Genomic DNA, 20,816 nt, shown 5'->3' on the forward strand with positions numbered 1-20,816 from the left:
AAAGCAAGAAAAACGGTCGTACTCTGCATATATATGCCCGATTCTAGTTCTATACATGAATATAAATTCAGAATTAAGGTACTGCACACGAGTAGCTGCTCCTAGTGGTTCGGTGTGTTATGCGCCTCAGAACTTGTGCACGTACCTTATTTTTTATACAAACTAGATCCTATGGACTATAGTCAAATACATGATAAAGTCAAAAATAAAGGATTCGACCCGCAGAAGAGTTATCACGGGTTATATCATGCAACACATATGAGCCATGTTTGGCGGGAGGAGAGCTTAGCAACACCTGCAGAAAGTGTTAGTTTTTAAATCATTATTTGTTCCTCCATTTTTATTTATTTTTAGGCATGACTCCCTGTACAGAAAATTGTCCCTAATATACTAGTGCGTAAGTTGACAACCAGTAAATACACAAAAGGCAGCACTCAAAAAGATGTCTGGCTGGGGCAACCAAACCAACGGAGAACATTAGCCATATCATCAAAAATACTACCTAAGAATCCAAGTTCTAGCTTAGCATATCATCTAACAAAAAGTATTATAGTCACAACGTCTAATTGTGTGCACAAGTGCAGGGGTAAGACTATCATATGACTTTGACGGGGTCGCCGATTTCAGCGCCGTCCTAAAGATCCAAGGGATCTAAAGTATGTCAGCCAATGAGATTTTAAAAGATTATCTCTCACATATGGCCTAGTTTCACTAATTGCGTAGTATTAGAAAAATAGCAGGCTACTAAATTCGAGCCTGCAATATTTAAGGTGATGTATGTTAGATCTCTTGGAACCTTAACGTAGTCATACTTGTGTTGATCCCAATACAATAACTAGCACTGTTCGCTCGGTTTTACTCGATAAGAATGCTCGTTAAAGTATCGCGATCAAAACTGAGTCACTCACTTAATGAGTTTAATAAGCTATCAAAATACGCAAGCAAAATGCGTGCAAGCAATAGGATTCCACACCGTGATCATTCGAGGGAGGTAAGAGTAATCACGACATCAACATGCAAATGACAAACTCAAGTGCACATATACTGCACACTCAATAGGTTTAGTGGCTTTATAGTGTGACCAAATTGAGCATACAACTTGAATTGCCTATGACATTCAAGTGTGATGTCATGGGAGATGAGGCGGTGTGTTCTCTACTTAGGAGATTTGCACACCGGCAGGCTAGCTTTGCTAGCCACCACTCATCGATAATTTTGCAAGTATTAAGCCACACACACATGGTGGCATATATGTGCGGTGATACCGCAAGTGTTGGTGCTCAAGGAGACACCACATGCAAATGCCAAAGACAATTTAATTTTGTTATGCAATGGTATTTATTACATCACATGATATTTGAATTTTTTTTATGCGTACAAGCATGAAATCATGCAATTGACATAACATACAAGGAATGTAAATGTAAACGCAATCAAATGCGACATGCCAAATGATTGGTTTATCGGGCCTTGGTGACCGATTAAACCGAAGTGGTTGGCTTTATGATCAAGCCTTGGTGGCCGATTGAACCAAATTGTTCAGTTTGGTGAACAATTTGGTGATCGGACCTTTGTGCCCGATCGAATCAAAGTTGTTGGTTGATCAGACCTTAGTGGTCGATCAAACCAATGTGTTCGATTTTATGATTGGGCTGATCAAAATGATATGATAGGTTTATCGAGCCTTGGTGACTGATCAAACTAAAGTGATTGGATTTTATGATCGGGCCTAGGTGACAGATCAAATCGGGGTGATTTGGTTTTATAATCGGGCCTTGGTGGTTGATTGAACCCAAGTGTTTGGTTTTGTGATCGGGCCTTGGTGGCCGATCTAAACAAAGTTGTTGGTTTTATTGATTAGGCCTTGGTGACCAATCAAACCAAAGTGATTAGTTTTGTAATCGGACCTCGGTGACCGATCGAACCAAAGTGGTTATATGATCACATTGACATGCAAGACGTGCAAGCAAATGAATCTAATACATTTTTGATAGCAAATTAAACCCGCCATAGCGTTCTCACACAGGATCCTAGGATTTGGTTTATGAATTTGTAGCAAAGCAATCTGCAATTTTGGCAAATGAAGTGAGGGTTTTTCTTCAATTCTTTTGAGAAAAGTCCTCATAACTTGAAGAATATAATGACCAAGGGGCTTGTTTTTCCTCGAAGTTTCAAATGCTCCAACCTCTCCATAAAAGATTAGAGTCACTCAAAATCGTGAGATTAACAAAATCCAATTTTGGGTTCATGAGTTAGGGATTTGGAATTCTCATGGGTTTGTATAGGAAAAGTCAAATACAAAGACTTCCTAATTTAGCTGCTTTCTCTATCACAAAGTCCTAAAGTCTTGTTAGGAAAGAAATGACATTGAGTATTAAAGATCTCACCTTCATGACGGTTGATGGTGTGTTCTCTTTGCGTGCTTCAAGCAGTTGGTGTCCAGACCACACACGAATGTATCTCGCAACACAAGTTGAGCGAACGAGGGAAATCTTTGATAAACGAGTATAACATACATGAATATGAACGACACGGTCCTTTGCGAGAGGAGAGGGTCGTTCGTGGCTCTTTGTGCCACAATGCGGTCGTCGCCCCGCAAGTGGTCGTAGCTTCAGTGAAGCTTTTGGCCAAAAAAGTGAAGGAAGCCAGTGAGGTTGTCGGCGGCAAGAGAAGGAGATGATCGGCGGGAGTGCTGCCTGAAAGAGGAAGGATTGCGTCCTTCTTTTAAGGAACTGTTTTGCTCGAGAGAGGGAGGATGGCGTCCTTCTTTTAAGGAACACCTAACACTTCTTAGCTTTCCTCCAAGCAAAAGCCCTCTTTCCTCACGACAAGTCCTCTCCAAATCTTCTGCCTCCATGAATTTGGGTAGGAGCAGTGCGGAAAGTGAAGAAAGATGAGAAGTTCGAACCTCTGTGCGCCGTGATCCCGTCCTTCTCTATGGTTTCAGGTAGGAACAATCTGAGAGAAGATGATGAGAGTTCTTTGTTACTGGTGAGAGAAGGGAGTAGGCGCCAATCTAGGACATCACGTCAAAATACGGGGAGTGCAGTGTGGAAACCGAGAGCTGGCAGGGGTGGCGCTGCTAGGGTCGCCGGCGGCAAGAGTGATGGTTTCGCCGACGGAGAGCAGGTAGCGCCAGTTTCGACGAAGGAGCAAAGGGGCGAACAACTGGGAGGTGGGGACCAAGCAAGTGGTTGTGCGCGTGTGGAGGAGCGGCGGTGCTCTAGCGCGGTCGTCGGCGAGGAGCACAGGCACTGAAGTGAGCGACATCGACTAGAGGAGAGGGTCGAAGCATGCAACGCTAGGAACAATCGCGACTGTAAATCTAAAAGGGTCTTCTTTTTTTTTTTTTGCTGTAAAGGTTTTAAAACCCTCATGTTTTTATTTTTTATTTTTTATTATGATTATATATTTCTTAATTTAAAACATCTCGATTTATGCGTTATCAGTTCATGCACTGAACCCTATCGATATGGCTGTCCTCCCTATACGAATTCGACATTCCGAACGCCAGTCCCTTTCGTCATCCGATGTTGTTTGGACAAATTCACTTACCATCGAGTCAATTCGAGCCGGATTCATGTGTGGATGGGTTTCGTCGACATTATGTGCCATGGGGACACGTGTTGGAAAATACGGACTCATGACACTAAAAACATGCGTCAGACGTGAAGAATATCAAAAATTGATGCCAACACTATAAATTATGATTGTTGCAACACTTCTATGGATGCCTAATTAATAAGATCAGCTAGAGCATTATCAAACGTGAGATAAGTACAAATTTGCCCAAGAGGAAGTTGGATGCTGATATTTTGAAGTAGATCCTGGCAAACGTTTAGATCTATGCTGGTACGAATAATGGGACCCCTCCGGAGCTGCATGACTACCTAATCTTTCAATTGGTATCTTGGCCATGATGACCAATGGACTTACAAAACAACATGACAAATGGAAGGAGGTTTGATCTATTGTGAAAAATGCCCATGGAAATGCTCAATAAAGGAGTGGCTTACATTCTTCTTTGTGGTACTATAAGCGGAAATGCTCAATAATGATTGGGTGGCTTACATTCTTTGTTGTAAAACTATAAGAAGTTAAAGGAGTAGAACATCGATGGGGTTTTTTTGTTGCATAGAAATATATTGAACTTTGAAAAGAACTTTTCAATATATTAACTTTGAACAGATTTTTCCTTCTAATTTCAATTCAATGACATTCAAATCTCATATACCAGATTACGATACTTTGTAGGAACACAACTTCCCACTTGACTAAATCCATCGTTGGTGTAAATATTGAATCTAACTGAAAAAAAGACTTTTCCTATTCTTTCATTTGTGGTATTTGTCTACTACTTACAGAAGCCAGGCGAAATATTGTCATTTCATTATTCTTTCTTTATACAATATTTTGCTCCACTTGTTTTTGCTATTTTAACTAGGCAAAATTCTGGGAATGCTTCCCTTGGAAATATTAACGAATGTAGACAATTAAGGACATGATCGCTCATGACCATGTATATATTTCATGGCTGTTCTGATGTTAATGTATGCTTAAACACTCACACCATAAATGGAATAAATTTATGGGTCATATAAATATTAAAACTCAAAACGAAGTTTGATTCACTTCTAAGTAATTTGATGTGTAGATACTGTAGCGCTGAAGTTTAACTTTGTTGTGCCGATCGTATCAAGTGTTGGGTATATTTGTGACGGTGTGTTCTGTTGCATTGTATGTTTACTGTGCGTCTGCTTCTGTTTCTCTTAAAAAAAATTATAGTTGTTCAATGTGCTCTAGGTCCTTAAGGCTTCAGTATTCTGAGAAATGTGTGGGCACTTCAACTCTGATTTGGCACTATAGCAGTTCAGGACACATACAAGAATTTGAGATGCCTTGCAAAAGTGAAGCATTCGAAAGACAAAACATGGAGATTCTTGGTGAGAGGTTCGTCTCCCGATACGAAGACGAAGTGTGTCGCATTTTCCATATCCCTCAATTCAACACACTTATTATTGGATCTGAATCTTTCCATGGGTGACATAGAAAGAGAGATTAAAGTGAGAACTAATGTGATTTTACTGTTGTTAGAAAGTACAATTGTGGAGTATGATTTAATGTTCTAAACATCCTGTCCCCCACCTTCATAGGTTTGTGCCAATTTACAATGCATGTAAAATGAACATGTCTAGTTAGCTTGTAGTTTTTAAAATACAAAGAATTCCACAAATTTGAGTGGACGAATTCTGATGAAGCTTCTGGTGCTTCATTTTTAGTTGGCAAGTAGCTACTCAGGCAAGCTAATTTGACAAGGTTAAATGAGCATTGTTATTTGTGATTGAAAACATATGTCAAATGGTTTTTTGATAGTTTGAACTAGGCAACATGTTACCATCATGTCACCAACTTGTTTTGTATATATGGAAATTTGGATTCGCACCACACAAATCTCTTTTGGATTCACACATTTAACAGTTAAAAGGTTTGATACTTATATTTATAACATTTTGTTACTATAAACTCATCATAAAAAGGTGCATTAGATCTTAAAAAAGTTTAATAAAACAGATTTTTTTTTTTTTTTTGATGTGATGTTGAAAATTTGAATGTTCTGACCCTAAACATTAAAGTTTAGGTGTTATGTAAATACATAAGAACTGTGTGGTATGTATGTCAATGCCTATATTCTCCATGGATGAATCTGCTCATATCTTTTATTAGATTAATTCATTGAGAACTTGAGATTTTAATGAAAAAAAGAAAATTAGAGTTTGCTGTGCTCTTATTTATTTTTGGTGATCACGTTGAAAATAATTACTGCAGCGAATACCTTTTTATTGGGAATGAGTACTCGATAGGAATTTCTAATGCTGTTGAACGTAGCCTATCATATCACTTGCAAGAATATCTCAATGTACAATGAATGTTGATTATAATATAATTATTGAATAATATGTTTAATAGTCTAGGTTAGAAGGTCTATGCTATATAGTTCATTCAGGTTTGTATGCCAAGTCGGTCGAATTGCATGAATCATGGTATGATGTCAACTCTCTTCTATTATGACAGTCCATTTGATCCTTGTAGGTGCATCATCAACATTGTAGTCGTACTAGCAAAATTGTTTAACAAAATAACTTCAGATCAACAACTAATTAGAGACTTACACTGGTGTGTAAGGGTCAATAGAATAAGATGATTGCTTAAAGTCACATATTTATGATGGCATGTAAATTAAGTCCTTATATATATATATATATTTTATGATTGGGATATTACGGAATGTTTGCATATAATAATGACTGCAAATATTTTTTGAATGTGTCATGCAAGGATTGAATTTGAAAAATTTGTCATTACTGAGTGGAAGGCTTCAAAGAATTAAATCATCCTTGAATTAGAGTTAGATTAGTAGATGATTTAAGTTGGCTTACCAACCCTTAATCAAGGAGTAGAAGGCCCTGCATTAGTTTGTGATATATTATGAGCTAACATGTATTATTTTGTGATATAGGAACATGGAGTACACTTGTATTGAATTTAGCAAATCCTTGGGCTAAGTCATAAGAATACAAAAGAAAATTTGGTCTTTGAAACTCAAGAATAATGTTTGATTATAGTCAGTCATCGTTTGGTTTGTTAAATGAGATCAAGATGTAATAGCATTATGGAATAGTAATCCTTTCTAGCTTGTATAAATAAGTCATTTGTGTAGGCTTTCTCTGTTGTTTGAACAAATTTTTTTAGCAAATAAGGACTAGCAAAGTGTTAATTAAAATATCTTCTCCTCAATGCCAAGTCTTCCGGACCACCAACTATCTGTCGAATAGAAAAATCACTATCACAGCGTTAACAAAATTCCACAAATTAAACAAGGTATGAAAAATAGTTATAGGACGAAAAAATAATGTGGTTCCTTGGTTAACATTTTCGAAATTTAGACCCCATTTGAGAATGAGGTTTTGGTCCATTGTGTTGAAAAGAGCGGCGAAAGAATCCTTCGCCCCTGTTTGGTTCATCCTTTTCTTCGTGAGTTGCATGATCGCACAAGTATTTCTCCTCCATTTCAGAATGCGAGATCACCACGGCTTTGGCCCTGTCGCCCAATGTTCGCAGTTTCGAAAATGAAAAATGTTTAAAATACCTTCAATATGTGGTTGGGACGTTGCTTTTATTCAAACTAACATATTATTTTATTGATTTAAATTTTATAATGAAGCTAGGAAGTTGTTTTTAAACAAACATTTATCAAATGTATAGCGTTGTTAAACAAACTCGTAGTTATTTAAAATAGCTCGGCCAAAAATTCTTAACAAAAATAGATAAACTTATACCTTTATACGATGCCGTAGTTTGCTTAATCTACATATTAAAATTATAAGTCAATGGCTCAGCCAAAAATTCTTGTTGAACACATAAGAAAATGCACGAGAGAAAGATAGTCATAAACTGTGGTAGTATTTGGCTGTAGTTGAAAGCGTGGTAGTATTTGGCCATGTAGATCATAGGCAGTAGGTTCAAAAGAGACTTTTGGCCACAACTGTCGTAGTAGGGAGTTGTGTGAACTATGAGCCAAATAGGATCTATGAGCCACATAGGATGTAGTTGGTCACAGAGGTCGTAGTGGTGAGCTGTATAAATGTCCATTGGCCATAGAAGCAAGAGTTATGAGCTGTGTAGGCCATAGTGGTGAGCTCTAGTAACGTTCGTAGACCACAGAGGCTAAATTTAGATAGTGTGTGAGCTATGGGCCATGTAGGTTGTAGTTGGTTACAAAGGTTGTCGTGGGAAGCTGTAGTAGAGTCAGTTGGTCGTCAAGGCCGTAGTAAGGGGCTGTAGTTGTGGTGAATCACATAGGCCATAGGTTGTGGTGGACAACAATGATGAGAGAACTTCAGGAGCCTGGAGAAGATCCCATATTTTGAGTACGTCAGTTGTAAGCAATTATTGGAAGAGTTACACCATATCCCGGGAGCGTTATTACACTGTATGTGGGGTGCATGCTGCACCATCTTTGTGACGTTGTTACACCATTTTTAGAGTGCATTGTTACACTATCTTGGAAGTGTTTTTCTTTGTAGAATATTTCGTTACTCCACAATGCTAGTCGTTACTCTACACAGTGCTTCGTTAATCTGCAACATACATAGTGACTTCATAAGGAGCTTCGTTGCAACAAAAAGGGAATGACCAATGGTGGTTGATGGAGGCGGACAAGCGGTGTTCAACGGTGTTTGACAGCTGCTCATCGGGTCTTCGGTGTAGGATAAACATGGAATTCAAGTCCTTTTCCTGATCCAACTCTAGCTTCAGCTCTTTTCTCTCGCAATCCAACTCCGAGCTCAGACCTTAGTACCTCTTTCATAAATGAGTATGAATTTATTTTATAGAGTATGAGAGAGGCCTTTCTATAAATAAAGAAGGGATACAAACCACTCCATTTGACGATTTGGAGAGATTTCTTCAATCAACAGGTGTTTTGTGAACATTTGAGTGCATTAACATTATCAAATTGAGTGAACTAGTGCTAGTTGAATTCATCTCATCAAGACACTTAATTTAACTATAAGTCTGCTAGATTTTTAATCCATTTAACCTTTCATTTAGGTATCAAAAGCTTCCAAAAGTGATTTAATGACTTGTTGAACCAATTTTGATTGGACAAATTTTAATGTCTTTGGTTTTATCTCGTCAAACCCGTTAGTTTCTCTATAACATTACTGAAATTAGAGTTCTAGAAGATTTTTAATTTGAGTTTAAATGTTTTTTTGATAAAAATGTTCCGAGATTTGTCTGGTGACTCAAATTCATGTTACGTTTTGGAATTAATGTCGAATGTTAAAAATTTGTTGATTGCATGTAAATTTCGCATGAATATTTGGGTGATTTCACTTAGTCGTCTAGAAAGTATCAAAATAACCAAGAAAATTATTGAAAGTTTCAAAAAATTACTTGCCATGTGTCAGCAGCGGTGGTCAGTAGTGGCGGCAACCAAAGATGAAAGCTGACGATGGCTAACGTATGTGGAGGTTGTGGTTGCGGTTTTAACTAGAGGCTAATGGTTGCTGCCAAAGGCGGAGACTGACGATGGTGGTCGGAGGTAAAGGCAACGACCGGAGGCTGCAATCAATAGTGGAGGGCGAAGATGGTAGCGATTGCAAGCAAAGGCCTACGACGATGGCGGCTGGAGTCATAGGCCGACGGTGACTACAAGACATGGAGGCCAATAACAACAACTATTGAAGGAAAAGGTTGGTGTTGGTGATCATAGTTGGAGGCCAGTGATGGCGGTTGTAGGTAGAGGATGGGTCCTCAGCAGTGGTTGGGAGTGGTGTATGGAGGCGACGATGGATCGGATTGGGTTTGCTAGGCCTTTGATTGGATGGAGGGAGGCAAGAATGATCCGACAGACGATAGAAGATGATCCATAGACGTGGATGATGGGCGGCCACACTAGTGATTCGAGGGATACAAGATCGGACAGTGGGAGGTCAAATAAGATGGTTCATGACCATCTCAATGATCCTCAAGCTCCATGAAGTTTTCTAAAATTTTGAGTTTTGGAGCCAAATTTGAGCATATAAAAAGGCTAGAAAGAGAGGAAAAAATCAGTCTCTTATCATATTTGTGCGATCAACAGAGCTTCCTCTTGCATTGTTGTTGTCCACCTTAAAATGGTTTGCCTGCATTGCTATAAAGTTCTCTAGAGGGAATTTGCACAAAACTGTTGCGTTTTCATAAGTGAAATTTTTGTGTTGTTTCCACTATTTTGTTTTCAGTAGGGACTTTTCAGTGTTACTGTCGTGTTTTATGATGAAGTTTTTCTGCATTGCCATCATGCTTTTGGACAGGATTTTATGTACAATTTGTAGAGGGAATTTTTTGCATAACTGTTACATTTTTTGGATTGGAATTTTCATTCAACTATTGTGTTTTTCAGAGTGGTTTTTCTTTATAATGTCTTGTTTTTCAATCATTTCAAGCTCATAAATTTTTTGGATTAAATTTTTTATGCCATTGTTGTGCTTTTAATTGATGATTTTCCATGCTGTTATCACACTTTCTAGAGAGAATCTTAGCACATTTTCTAGAAGTGATTTCTGTGCAACTATTACATTATTCAGAGGGGACTCTTCGCTAAATTATTGTGTTTTTCAAAAAAAATTTTATGCGATCCTGTTAGTTTTTTTTGTTGGAGATTTTATGTGCTGCCATCACAGTTTTTAGATAAGATTTTATGCACATTTTTTGGAGGGTATTTCTCACGCAATTGTTACGTTTTTTGGAGAGGTTTTTTTCACAACTGTTATATTTTTCAGAGAGGAATTTTTTTGTTGCTTTTGCACTTTTTTGAGAGAATTTTTTACACCATCGTGACAATTTTCGAATGGGATTTTCTACACAACTATTACATTTTTCGAAGAGGATTTTCTACACAACTATTACATTTTTCGAAGGGGATTTTCCTTTTAACAAATTTGTTTTCTAGAGGAAACATTCTGTGCAGCCATCAAGCTTTCTAGAGAGAATTTTGTGCTAAATTGATTATTTATCGAATTGGGCATATGTCATTTCTCAGAGAGAAGTAAAAACTCATAATATATTAAATTATTTAAAACCATGTCATGTACTATTCAGTTTCATCTAATGAGTCATATCAAACAATGAACCTAAATTAAAAAGAGTCAAACTAAATAACTTTGTGAAGTGACACAACATTAATTAGAGATATTCAACAATATACTAACTTCATGCGAATGAACTAGCTAAAGCATTCAATAAAAACCTTGGCTCAGATCTTGAAAAAGATGCTTGAAGATAATAAGCGATAGTGGCATGAGAAGTTGGTGGATGCTTTAAGAGCTTACCGAACCACATTTCAATCAACTTATTCCATCACATTTTCAATAGTTTATGGGTTTGAGACCGTACTTATTTGGAATTCCAAATTCCCTCACTAAGAGTTGTCACTTGTCTGAAGAATCCTCCATAACATAACATTCAATTACAGTTATAAGAAGTTGAAATAGTAGAAGTAGGGTTGTCAAAAAAACTTGTTATTCACAAATAACTTGTGTTCGACTCGTTAAATGACTCATTTTTTAATTGTTTGTTAAGCAAACAAGCCTGAAAAGAATAATTTTTTGGGCTTGATTTATAAACACGTCGATGAACAAACGTTTGCTTGTTTGTGTTCGGTTTACTTTTGCTCAGAATAATTAAATAATTACATTTAGTTATATCTTTTTATATTAAATTTTTATATGTATTAAACAATGCTAAATTAAATTATTTTTAAATTATATTTAGGTGGTATATAATTATGAAAAAATATAAGTTTAGGTGTTAGATGTAAAAAAAATTTGAATTTGGGTGTATGTATGTAAATGGGCATAAAAGACTTGATTACAAGCAGGTGTGGCTTGGCCGTAAGAAGACATAGCACGAAGATCACATGCCATGTGCTAGAGGCAATTAGACAAGCCTCCAGATCAATCTCATATGCCTAAGAATTTCATTCTGCACAGGAACGAACTCGTGACCCCAGAGGTCTTAAAAACTCTATCAATTAAAGAGTTACGGTAGCACGCGATATATAAATATAAATATATATATTTGTAGGAATGGCTGAAGGCTATATATAAGCATGGACCATCCCTCATGCCCCTAATAATTCGAGTACCACACCCTACACTCGGTGGGGAATTGAACATCATACCAGAGGAACCTTACAACCGACAAGCAGATGCCCGACCAACTGATCTGAGCACGCGACACGTTGAATTCCTTCTATAGTTATGACATCCCATTATTTCAAGCTAAGGTGTGAATCAAAATGCATTACACTCATTCACGTTGTGACCACGAAGGGAGTGTGAGCTCAATAAATATATAAATAAATAATATTCCAATTTTTTAAATAAGGTAAAACTTCATGCAAGAGTCAATGCTTCAATGGCTTTCAGCACAACCATTGCCGCCTTTTAAAGCTCTGATGGTTGTTCAAGGACGCAACTGTGCAAGGAAGCAAGGATGCCGTGAATGCCACAACTCTCCGGTCTTCTTCTCGCATAGAAATAAAATATGAGTCTTCAACTCATATTTTCTTTGACTGAGAGTCTGTTTTTATTCGAGGGAATTTAATTATAAACGTGTACCATATATGAAAAGCCTTAATCCTAAAACCTCTTGCTCAGGGTGGATTATTAGCTAATTAATCCCATTTTTCTTCATTAAATTTATTCTAATTACTTGAAATTAAAATTACCAATTCAGAATCAGCGGGGTACATTTTCTTCTTGTATCATTATTGCCTTTCTCTTAGAGAAGTAGTCTTAGGATTTTTGTTCTTAGGATTTTTATATATATGATTAGTAGTATTTCAAGCCAAAACGAGTCGACCACGAACAAACAGATTTTTGTTCTTGTTCGGCTCGTTAACTTAGCGAACGAGCCGAACACGAGCTTCTTAAAGAGCCGAACAAGAGCTGTTCGTGAACAACAAGCCGTTTTGACAGCCCTAACTACAAACCGGAAAGAAAGTCCTTTTAAAACTTGCATCAATTATAAAACAATATACTTAATATAGGAAAAAAAAAAAACAATATGATTATTTATGATTAATTCAGATGATTATTTAAGTTGCCAAACATAATTATAAATTGTTGTGAAAGAATAGTCTGCCTATCAAAAATATCAAATTCTTCAGAGTAATCTTATTTGTTGGCTTAAAAAGTTGCTGAAGTGGGCGTGGGAAAAAGCGCAGGCCTTTCCTTGGCAAACAATTAAAGTTGAATTGCATGTGCGACGCCATTCCAAATTAATATAGAGCCTACTCCATGCATGCATATCATCTCAGTAGTGAGGTTGAAAGAAGTAATTGTCTCTTTGTTTTGAATGATTGGTCTGATAAATTAGAAATGTCTCTTTGTTTTGAATGATTGGTCTGATAAATTAGAAAGGTAGAATACAATGCACATGTGATAGATTTTTTGCAATGCACATGTGATGGATTTTTTGATGTCAAACCTAAGAAAGTGAAAAGCTATGAGACATAATATGTTTGCAATAATTTTTTTCTATTTATGGCCCGAGATTGTAGAGAGTTGTCCTTCCTAAGATCAAGGAAGCTACATGTTAACACTATGTAAATAGCAATTGTGGGGATAATGACCAAGAGTAAATGAATAATTGAGATCAAGGTTTGCCCTTTTGTGGAAGGTTAAACTAGGTGAAATGGAGTAGGTGGACATTTAATCACAAGTTTGTAAGCCTTTCTCTTAGAAGCCCCTCTCTTCTAATAGTTGGCGACCACTTGGCAACCTCAAAATAAATGATATATTTGAGAACACCAGGAGCCTTCAAATTACACTCTGAACAGTGACAAGATCTAAAATTTTCATGATCTAAAGAGTTCACACTTTTTTTTATGTGCTCTTTATTTGGTATAGAAAAAAATGTTGAGTAAATTGATTTTACTTGAATTGTTCATGACCACTGCAAACAAGTAGCTTTTCATTCTAGATAATGACCACTAGAGCTTTGAAATCTTCTAAGATTCAAGGTTCTACACAATTTTTGTTGAGTAGTATGAACATTTATTTATGGCTTTGGGAAGGGAAATTTTGAATATTTTCCTCGAAGGCTTTCAAATTTATGCCAATAGTAGATGATCCCCATCATCCCCTCCCTTAATTGGGAAGGTGACTAGAATATCCTACCCTTAGACTAGCCTAATATACCAACCTATGCTTGGGTTATCAATGGTTTAGAGTTGGTTACTAAAAGTGATATGTTTGGCCAAAAAATATATTATATTATTTTCAATGTTTCGACGTGTTAATCCGATTTAATCTTTTTTTTTTTTAAGATTTATTGATCAAGTTTATGGCTATCAAAAAATAATGATAACAATCTATCATTTTTTTAAACAAAATACTAATATCTTTATGAATGATTCAATGACCTAATGTTTTAAGAAAAAGAAAGTACATATAGAGATCATAGGAATTCCAAGGGCTTGTTTGGGATCACTTTTGTTTTTTTCTTTTTTGATTTTATTTTTTTCTTTTATTTTAGAAAGATATTTGTATAGTGCATTTATTGCATGTTTTTACTTTTTATATTTTAAAATGAAATAATTTGTTTTTAAAAAGTACTCAAACATCTAAAATTTATTTTGAGTATTAACTATGCATGTTATAGCATATCATATGTCTTTTTTCATGTAAAAATATAAACAAAATTAAAAAAAAATGATCTCTAACGGCCTGTAAGAAGTTGATATCTTATTTTACAAATCATATGCATCAAATCTTATTGTGATTCAACAACATAAACAAATGGAGAATGGGTGTTGGAGTGGTAAAATTTTTCTTAAATATTGTAAAGAAAAACAACAATTTTGTTCATCACCTTTAAGACAATTAATTGTATTTATCCATCTATGCAAGTCTTGTTATAGGCGAGGGAAAGGGTTGGTCTAACCTGTTAAATTAATGAAGATCAAATTCTCTCGGTCTTGTTCATACTAAATTTTCTCATAATTGGGAGTTTTATCAATGTCATTGAATCATCGTGACTATTTTATCATTTTTTTTTATAATTTACATCATTTGGAATATTTTTGTCCTAAGAAATTTATAAATTAATAATTTTTAATTGGATCAATTCCTTGAGTGCTTTTAGATTCATAATATGTATTGAATTTCATGTTAAATTAGGCAAGAATTGTATAATCCTAAAAGTTGTTTCTTACTTTGTACAACAAAGTTAACATAATTGAAAGTAAAATTTCTCTTGAAAATCAGAATCCAAGAGAAACTTCAAGGCATGGCCGAACCTTAAACACCATGCAATTCTCTCTTTTCTGTGGATTGAGTTATTCTCCATTGGTATAACTTCATGTACATGAAAAGTTTGTGTTTCTAATGTGATTTTTAAATGAGATTCTTCCAAAAATATGGGTAGAATATTCTCTTACTCTAGTAAAAAAATTTCTTAAATACCAAATTGAGATTCAGAACTATAAAAATGAATCATAAATGTCAAAATGGTGTACATTATCTTGATATTTCTCTCTACATGGTGCAAAATTGGGTGTTTGAGGATTTTTATAGTACCTTTTATAGGTGGAGGGGGGAATTGGGTGAACAAAGATGGAAGATAAATTTGAAAAAATTATGAAGGATAATTTGCATTTATTAATAGTTAGAATGCTTAAATTCTTAATGAAACTAAAAGAAAGTTAGCTATAACTAGTGAAATTTATGTAGAAATTATGGACATACTATTATGTCAGAAGCTTATGTTCATATTTTACTTGTTCCTAAAGGATTTTTTTATGGAAAATTTGTTAATTTTTTTAAGATTTTTTGTTGGAAAATCTATCGGATATCTGATTTTTTTCCAACCATTGCCAACCCTCAACCTTTTCTTCTACTTCTTCCTTTAGCTTCTTCTTGGTGAGATGTGAGAATCATGCCCATGCTCTTGAAAATCACTCTGAAGTAGTCTTTTTTCTTTGATTTCTATTTAGAATAAAAGGTAAAACTCTTTCACTAGTATTCCTAAGCATTCTTTTGTGATTTCATATGATAAAATTGATTTTTTTTCATTTAACCTTATTTATTTATTTTTATTTGTAGCTTAAATATTATTGAAACATATTTGAAATCTAATTTTTAACTTTATTTTTGTTGTATAGAGTTTGATCTAAATTTTTTTTAATTATATTTAGGAATTAGAAACTTTTTTAGAATAATTACATATAGAAAACTCAAAGCATTGTTATTTGCAAAACTAGCATCCATATGACTATTTTGAACTATTGAATTGATGCATTTATGTGTGCTATGATCAACCTAAATGAGATATTGATAAAAAAAAAAATTAAGTTAGGTTTATTGTATTTTTTGATATTTGAGAGAGAATCTGATAAATGGATGAAAGAGAGAGCCAGCTCTGTAAATTAAAATGTTAAGAGTGATATCCATGCAATTGCCCCAACTTTTTTGTTGTGTAAGACCTTTGGTATTAGAAGTATTTAGGATTTGGTATTTTTTAGGCTAGTAGTTTTACCTCAATCTTTGTAGTTTTTTTTTTTTTTCAGAGGTTAAATTGCAATTTTTTTCAAAAATAGTTAAATAAAATTTTGAATTTTTATTTCATCTCAAGGTTTAATTTATTAGCAAATTCTTATTAAATGACCAATATTATTTTTGTAAGTAGCTTCTTGAGTTGTGGGATCCATTGTAAAATAAATTCTAAGCACTAATCTGATATATGTCAATAATATGGTGTATTCAATCATGCATGAATAAGTTACATCCAAGCTTCAAAGTTTCATAGAGTTTTATTCATGATTGAATAACACATGAATATTTGTAATGAAAAGTTATAGATTCTTTATAAGTTGCATTGAATATAAAATGATTAATTGATGAATTCTTTAAAAGTATTAAGTACTTCATGCACGTGACATCTCGACTTCATATTTTTCTTGCAAAGAGAAAATTTTAATGTCCATGGCCGAAGCATAAGAATCAAGAATATTTTATGCTAGTTGAAGTCAGATTGGATCTATAATATTGGTGGTTTAAACCACATTACTAGTTCAGAACTTCTCACGGTGAGTATGAGCCACATATAGATGCTCAAGTTAGTGATTCAATGACCTCTAAACCTTTAAATAAATATGAATATGAAAAATATAAAGAAATGATATTTAATGCGTAAGGGCTAACTTTGCAAAGGTAATAAAAGAGGATCTTGATATGTGTCAAATGTTATGTAGTATAATAAGGTGTTTAGTACATATTTTGTATTATTTTTATATTTTTTGTGGGTATAGTATGTATTTTTTCAGTATATAGGGATGAAAGAAGCACTTGGAAGAATTTGGACTGAGTATAGGCCAATGCCCCCGTGCCCAATGGTGAGTGCCTCAACGCTAAAAGCATGTATCTTCCATTCAAAATATAGAAAGAGGGACAACAGAACACTGCAACACCAAGCACTAGCACTGCTACGCTACCATGACCAATGCCGCCACATTAGAAGACCCAATTGAATGAATCGAAGTCACAAAATGCAAAGCTCAAACCCAACGCCACTATGTCTATTGCTAGTGCCCTGACTCTATCTTACTAGCACCTTAGTGTTCCACATCGATATATAGTAGTTTTTATGGTTTTTTTATTGTTTAATGTTGCAAACACTTAGAAGGCTTCTATTTTATGCATGAGAAAGAGTTTAGATAGGAGAAAAATGTAGAGAAAAATTTTGGCAAAGAATTAAGTGAGTGTAGGTGCTTAGTGTGTGTGTGAGAGTGCGAGTCTTCATTTGTGTAATTAAGTGTGTACAAGTGAATTAAGAAGAAAGTGCATTGTAAAGGGAGAATCATCGTGGAGTGAATAGGAGAATCAGATTGGGTGTGAACTTTCTTTGCCTTTGTAAAGTTTGATTTTATTTTCAATGAAGTCTCTTATGTATTTTTCACACATGATTAGAAGTTAGATTTATTAATTTCTTGGATTAGTGATGTGAAAATCTATTCTATTACATACATATTTTATTAGAATATATCATGGGATGCTGATATGTTAACCTTTAAAAATTTATTTACTTTATGGTTGACCATTAAATAAGGTAAAATAAAATGTGATATAGGACTATTGACTGTAGAATATAAAAACAATTAATTTAATGCACAATTTCTTAGTGGAAAAGAAATATCTTCATTACAAGATTCCAATCACATAGTGAAATATAAAATCTTAAAAGCCTTTGCAAAGTTAAGGGGGCTTAACCATAATATGAGATTCAAATACATCTTATGTTTAGGAATAGAGTAAGGCGTAATAGTCCTTGATTGTCAACAAATTTGGAAGAATCCAGTGAATGATCCTAGAATTTTTATTATACAAATCAATGAAGGTTTTCTCCTTGTTGTCAGAATAATAAAATTTTAGTTTTTACTTTAAAATCTGAAGGGCTTTTATAAACCTTTTAAAAATAATAAGTACTTTGAACTAAAACCTAAATTAAAAAAACTAGTAATTAAGCTATTTGAAAGATAATTTTTTTTTCTCATGGAATCAATATTTGGACTCAAAATCTATATGATCAACATGTATGCTTGATTGATTAACAAGCGCATCATTGCACAGTAGATTAAGTTATTTATTTTGTTGTTGGGAAACAATGTTAGCTTTTCAATTTTAGTTAATATTAGTCAAGGATTTGAAATTTAGGTTAAAAACTATAGTGTTACCTGTTATTTATGTTTTATTTATTTTGAATGACATGTGGAGTATTGTGCTTTGGTTTTTTAGATTTGTATTAGTTTTCTTATAAAAAAATAAAAAATATTGGAAGTTTTTAACTTGATTTTAGTGAAAATTTTGTTATTTTGTGTTATTTGATTGTGTTATATTATGTTAATTGCTAGTTTATGGTCATTAGTAATCCAAGGTTGTATGTGTAGCACTGAATCAATTAAACAAATCATTTTTTTGTCCCCAAAATTGAGAAAATAATGAAGAAAATCAAAAAACTCATAAAACTAAAAAATACTTCATGAAAAATGGTGAACTCTTATGAAGAAAGCCTTTTGTCAACCTTATGGTAGATAAAATTTATCAAAGTATTAATAACCCATCAAGTCAACACCTTTGAAGTGAAACTTGTCATAATTTAAATGATAAAAATTAATCATTTTGGAGGTTCACCTACATGAGACCGGATATTACACATAGCCAACTTCTTAGAGTTATGTTTAACCATTAGGTATAATGGTGTCTCAAATGATGTTGTTAGGCTTAGATTATTCCCTTATTTACTTAAAGATAAGGCTATGATGTGGCCTAATTTATTAAATCCTTTATCTATCATAACTTGGAATGACTTAGCACAAATATATTTACTTAAATACTTCTCACTATGCAAAACTACCAAGCTTAAGATTGAAATTACATCCTAAAGGATAGTGAGTCTATATGTAAAGCCTGAGAGAGTCTTAAAGAGATTATTAGGAAATGTCCACACCATGCTTTGCTTGACTGATTTTTTTTTTATTATGGGCTGGTGGGATCATTTAAGTCTATAATACATGCTATAACAGAGAGGTCTTTCATATCAAAATTATTTGAGGTATACAGTTATAATAGAGGATATGTGGCTATAAATAATAATCAGTGGCCTTAAGTGAAGGTCAACCCTAGGAGAGTAGCTTGTTTTCATGAACATGATGTGTTATTGATTTCAACAAAGTAATGAGATAATCTAGGTTTTGATTCAACACTGGGGTCACTAATAATATGTAATTTTGAATTTACAGGAGTCCCTTGGAGGAGGTAACCCACGGTTGTTAACAAGATCTTCCTGGTTTAAATGAGCCCAACAATTCATTTAAGCTAAGTAAATTCAAAAGAAAATAGTGATACCAGAATGAGGGAACTGTGAGATCTTAACCAGTGTTGCTCTAATCAAATTTAACCCCCCCCTGATTGAACTTGAACTTGTCATTTAAACCCTTAAACCCTTATACTATAGGACTGCTACTTCACTGATGAGCTTGGAGCTAACTTTGTGGGCAGCCTTCTAAAATAGTAATCTACAACATCATGAGGATCTACAACAACAAATCTTTCCTTAGAGTAAAAACAACAAGCCATAAGATTTCGAGGTTGTCCGCCTAGTGTGACATAAATCCTCAACTCATCTTTAGGCCTTTGCACAATTATGTTATGCAATAAAAACCCTAACTCATTTTAGGATTCTAAGGTTATCGTTCATCATGATCTAAACCCTCACATCTTCCAGGAAATTTGTGCGACCATCTCATACAAATGTAAGCCCTAACTAATAAAATTGGTAGGATTGAATACTTAATAATCTCTTTCTTGAAATTGAAGCTGAATCTTAGGATAGCTTATGAAGTCACCGAGATTCTCCTCAGGATTTGTGACATCTCCTAATTCATCTCCCTTTGAATTCCAAAAATAAAATGTTCTAAATTTGAGCTTGTCCCATTTCACACCTCTTTGTCCGATCTTTAAAAAGTCATATTCCCTGTAAATTCTTGGAGACAATATTTTTTAATCTAAATAGAGAGTTTTCTTAAATGACTTTGGTCATTTAAGATGTAATCGACTATAGAAGTTTGTCTCTATAGGGAGGTTTAAGAACCCAAGTAAAATAAACCCTGTTAATTATTTGTATTAGATAGGGGAATCTGTCGGCTAAAATAAAAATATTTTTTGTAGACTAAAACGGATGTCATAAATCCTTTAGTTTATTTAATCGAGCACCACCAACAAGTAGTGTATCTATCCTTCGAGCAAGATATATTGTTTGCGGTGTTGTGCTCGATCATTTAAACTATTGTAGATATGAGATCGGTTTGGTTTTTTCAAAATTTAAAATATTACTTTTTCTAAAATTAAAAAGCTTTTAAAACCGGGCATCGGGATGTCCATTCCGGCAACCGACAATCCCCAATTTGGCGACCGACACCCTAGTAGAGTAAGGGATAAAGTTGATTGGGTTGTGGTTATGAAGAATAAACCAAGAAAATTTATTGAGCTGCATAATACTATAGAACTAGTTCACCAAGAGGAAGATATGTCAGATTTTTGTATTTAGGGCAGCACAAACGATGAAAGATTCGCGTTGGAAGATGCCACAGAGATTGTTGAAGAGGTTCCTCATGGTATGATGAGGATGATGATGAGAATGAAGAAGAAATTCTAGGTTCATCTTCAGTGATGAGTTTGTCTGATGAAACTTAATAATATAGGTATGAAATTTTA

General features: G+C 34.4%; 1 protein-coding gene across 1 annotated transcript in view; it reads left to right on the forward strand.

The window, feature by feature from the left end:
* Nucleotides 1-5,432, forward strand: part of LOC110021957 (cyclin-dependent kinase E-1) — a 62,778-nt gene extending 57,346 nt beyond the window's left edge. The window contains exon 16 of the mRNA XM_020720690.1: nt 4,804-5,432. The gene's annotated coding sequence lies outside the window, so the exon portion shown is untranslated. The remainder of the gene's footprint in view (nt 1-4,803) is intronic.
* The last annotated feature ends 15,384 nt before the right edge of the window (nt 5,433-20,816 follow it).

Source organism: Phalaenopsis equestris, unplaced genomic scaffold (genome assembly GCF_001263595.1).
Source record: "Phalaenopsis equestris unplaced genomic scaffold, ASM126359v1 Scaffold000154, whole genome shotgun sequence".
Lineage (NCBI taxonomy): Eukaryota > Viridiplantae > Streptophyta > Magnoliopsida > Asparagales > Orchidaceae > Phalaenopsis > Phalaenopsis equestris.